The sequence below is a fragment of the Zingiber officinale genome, chromosome 6B (assembly GCF_018446385.1).
Source record: "Zingiber officinale cultivar Zhangliang chromosome 6B, Zo_v1.1, whole genome shotgun sequence".
Lineage (NCBI taxonomy): Eukaryota > Viridiplantae > Streptophyta > Magnoliopsida > Zingiberales > Zingiberaceae > Zingiber > Zingiber officinale.
In genome coordinates this window covers 4968400-4972729 of record NC_055996.1, presented here as the reverse complement: position 1 = coordinate 4972729, position 4330 = coordinate 4968400, and the positions used below count along the sequence as shown (strand labels likewise).

General features: G+C 31.8%; 1 long non-coding RNA gene across 1 annotated transcript; it reads left to right on the top strand.

Moving 5' to 3' along the window:
- Window positions 1-3237: 3237 nt before the first annotated feature.
- On the top strand, window positions 3238-4055 carry LOC121991769. Its single transcript, XR_006114720.1, has 2 exons — window positions 3238-3279; window positions 3383-4055. It is a non-coding gene; the product is annotated as an uncharacterized LOC121991769 (long non-coding RNA).
- The last annotated feature ends 275 nt before the right edge of the window (window positions 4056-4330 follow it).

Genomic DNA, 4330 nt, shown 5'->3' with positions numbered 1-4330 from the left:
TATTAAGCAAACCAATTATATTGTTAATAATTAGATAATCTCAAACAAAATTAGAAATAACTAATACAATTTTAAGAAGATTGAAGTTCAACAAAATTTTTTGATAATTCTGTAAATACTAAATAGTCATACATCATTAATTCTAAATTCTACAAATATTAATCTAATTAGGAATAAACAATTAAATATAATCTATAAATTTGTATTATCCATGTACAGAAACAATCTTTAACCATGCTTATTAATTTAGAAATGATGTCTTAATTCCTAATCAGATGAGAATAATGAAAAAATTTTGAAACTCACAATGTCAATTTGACAATTTCACTTGAATTTCTGAGTGAAACAAGCTTAGTTATAGAGTATCCAGTACCTGCATGAGATACAACAGCTATAAGGGAATATCCTTGATCATTATTCATTATATAATATAGGTAATTTGATATTTATTGGATTGGGTAGAATTCCTGAAGGTTCGCCTAATAGCCCTCTAATGTTTACATAATTTTTCTGTGTAATACTACTCAAATACTGAAATACATACCATATTACCATTCTTAATACTAGAAAAAAAACAAAATAGAAATAAGATATGGAAAACCTGGAATTCTATCATAGAACTCTTATCCTAATTGTTAGACAAAGAGGGAGAAACATTAGAGGATTAGGGCATACACAAACCTAAAAGATGAATGGTGGCTTCGTTTTGTTGTTGGAAAACCCAGCAGATCTTGTGCGAGCGGCGGCTTGCGACGTGAGAAAGAAATGTGGCGTCATACAAAGAACAGAGAAAGAGCTATCGTGTATGGGAAAAGAGAAGATCGAAGGGGGAAAAGAGGATGATTGAAGGGGGGAAAGAGGAGATCTTGTGTATAGCTAGTGTACCTCGCCGTGCCAACATGGGCAGATCACGGATGTAAGGGTTGGCAGGTAGGTTAACGAATCAGGCCAGGGCATAATAATTTTTTTTTTTACTATACTACTTAGTAGAGAATGGGCCAAATCAGGCCTGGGCTACTACCCATGCCTGCCACCCATTGCATTCGCCCCTGGCGGCATTGAATAGATCAGAGAGGAAGACAGAGCAGGCTTTAAGGAATAACAATTTGGGAATGATTTTTAGATTTATGGGAATCAACAAAACACATATAACTAGGTGGGTTTTATTTCCATTCTAATTCTCATTTCACCTTACTATCAAACCTATACTCATAATCATTCCCATCATCTAACCAAATGCCACCTAGAGTAGACAGAGATGAGTCCAGAGACAACAAAGTAGGTAGAGATAGAAAAGCTAGAGGAGGGCGTGGAGTGGTGGAGATCTTTGGCCCAGATGAGGTCGCGGCGGGCAGGGCAATGCCAATGGCATAGCTAGGAATTTCACTCAGGAGGGGCAAAGCGACGGAGTCGACGAATGATGACGGTGATGCTGGCAGCAAACAATGACGTCAGTTAAGCGAAAGAAATCAATCAAGAAAATTTTACCTCAATTAAAAGGTGTTTTTTTATGGAGCATCTGCGAAGCGACGACGTTAGCCAAGTGAAGACGACAACCATGCAACAAATGACAGTGACGATGGTAGCAATCGGTGTGCGGCAATAGCGAACTTGGGCTATAACGTCAGTGACATGTCGCGGAAGATTTTGCGGGTTAAATTAGAGTTAGGAAAAAGAATATGAAAGAAATTAGAGGAAGAAAAAAAATGAAAAAGAGGAAAATAAAAGTTTGGGATTAGAGGAGGAAGAAGAAAAACAGACCAAAAAAAAAAATTGACATAGGAAAAGAGTAAATTAGATTCGGGCCGTTTGACTAAAAGAGTTTTAATTGAAATTTTTTACTAAAAAGACGAGAAAGTTTCAAATTTATGACTATACCTTCTTTTATTTTTTTTCAGGTATTAATATTTTTCTTAAATTTCAAGGGGTGCGACCGCACCCCCTAATCTTTATATAGCTACGCCCCTTGCAATGTTGAAGCAAGGAAATGTATGCATGAAAAAGAAGAAAAAAATTAAATGTATTATGAATTTGATGTTAAATTAGATTTTAGGTTTTATTATACTTTACAATAAGTGGAATCATTTTACAACTTAATATTAAAAAATATATAAAAATTCATTAAACACAATTTTTTTTGATAAAAATAATATAAATTTATATATTTTTAATTCATATATAATTTTCCCTCTATATATTTTATAATAGTACATTTTAAAAATTTATATATTTTATTAATATTAAAACAAAATTATAAATTTGTATCAATTAGGTCTCTAATTTTATTAATTTATTGACCGATTTTTTTTTTGTCTAAATTTTTTTATTATATTTTAAATGATATTTTTAACAAAAAAAAATAGTACAATTTTATTATATTTCATAGTAATTTTATCTCTAGTTTATATAAATTTGAAATAATTTTTTTTACCTTAAAATTTCATTATATTTTAAACAGATTTTTTCAAAGAAGGTCATACTATTTCAAATTATATTTTAAATTCTGTCTTAAGTTTTTTAAAATATTATATTTTATTAAAATAATATAAATCTAAAATCAATTTTATTTCGATGTTAGAAATCAGTTTTGAAGTTATGTGTTTCTTTATGGGTGTCAACAATGAATTTGATTTGACGATTCAACTCGAATCGATCTGAAAAAAAAAATCAGATTCGGATTAGGTATTTTTGGATTTTGGTCGGATTCAGGTTAGAAGATTTTCGGGTTGAAAATTTTCGAGTTGGATTAGGTCGGGTTCGTGTTTATCCAGATTGACCCAAATATAGGGTTTATTCAATTTTTAGAGTTAAACTAAATTTTATTTTAAAAATTAAGATGTTTTAATATATATTAATATCAATGTTAGCATAATAATATGGAGTATTGGGTTAAAAATGAAGAATTATAGGGAAAATAGTAAAAAAAAAAAACAAAGTCGTTTTGAATTGAATTTTCAGATTATCTGGATCAGATTTAGGTTGGTCGGATTCAGATTTGGATTTAGATTTAGGAGTTTTGAGTTAAATTTAAGTTCACATCCGATTCGGATTCGGTTAAAAAAATTCTATCCGATCCAATCTGATCCGATACATACGAATTGACATCCTCAATTTTATTTTTGACGTCAGCCAACGAATTGGTGATGACTTCATTAATGAAGAGAACAAAAGCGTAAGCACTTACGTAAGACTCCAATAATAGAGTCTCTGCCTCTCAGCTATAAAAGAAGGCAGATATCCAGAGAAAGGAGTCACAGATCATCAAATCTCATCCTACAAGTAAGTCAGCTTTTAAGTATGTATTCAGAGAACAGTTAAGTACTTCTCTACTAGCTTGTTTTTCTTTAACTGCTACTATATTATGTTGAAATATAATGAACAGAGCTTCGGGATAGATCAACGTGATATCAGAACAAGATCATCGTGGACCAAATTAAATGCCATCAGAGCCGCTGATAAAGTGAATTCATTGGTTGCGAATTCAACACCTAAATCAAAGTATCTATCATGAGTAATACATTTGATTTAGAAGCTGAATATCAGAAAATATTCAAAGACTATGCAGTTGATATTAGTCAAGATCGAGTCATTGTATTCAATAAACTCTTTCATATCAAAACCATATGTGGCAATTTTAGAGAATGGAGACTCTTAACATATAATCAGTTAAGAATCTATAATCAAACCCCCTCCCCCTGCCACCCCCTCCCCTCCCCCTCCCCCTCCCAACCCCTCCCCTCCGCTCCCTCTCCCGCTCCTGCTCCTGCTCCCGCTCACATAACTACAGGAGATATAAAGGGAATGCAAGTAATAAATTAAAGGAGGACATTGAAGAAGTTGCATGGGATTTGAGAGACAGTAGAAAGAATAGTTTCAGTACGTAGAAGTTGCATGCAATTTGGATTTGTAAAAGTAAACATATATTATATATGTTGTTTGTTGGTAGGGTTTGTAATTAATTAGTTTATTATTTGTGTTTCTATCTTAAAGTCGTTGTAATTTCCTTGACTATTGGTTAATGTAATATTTGTACGTGGACTATTTTATTTTGCAAATGGGTCGAGTCAACTCTGTGAAAGAGATCATAAACAGTCAACATCATAATTTCATCCCTGGTTTTTGATTAATTAAATGTCAGATCATTCTAATTTCAACAACCTTACATCAATTTATAATAATTTAGATTTTTTTTGGGGTGAAATTAGGATTCTGTAAATGACAGAAATAGACCCATATACAAATTTGTATCAACAAGATTTCTGGAAAGAAATGGTCCAAGAGACAAATGACAGGAAGAAAGGTAGTTGTATTCTTCTTGTTATTACATAAT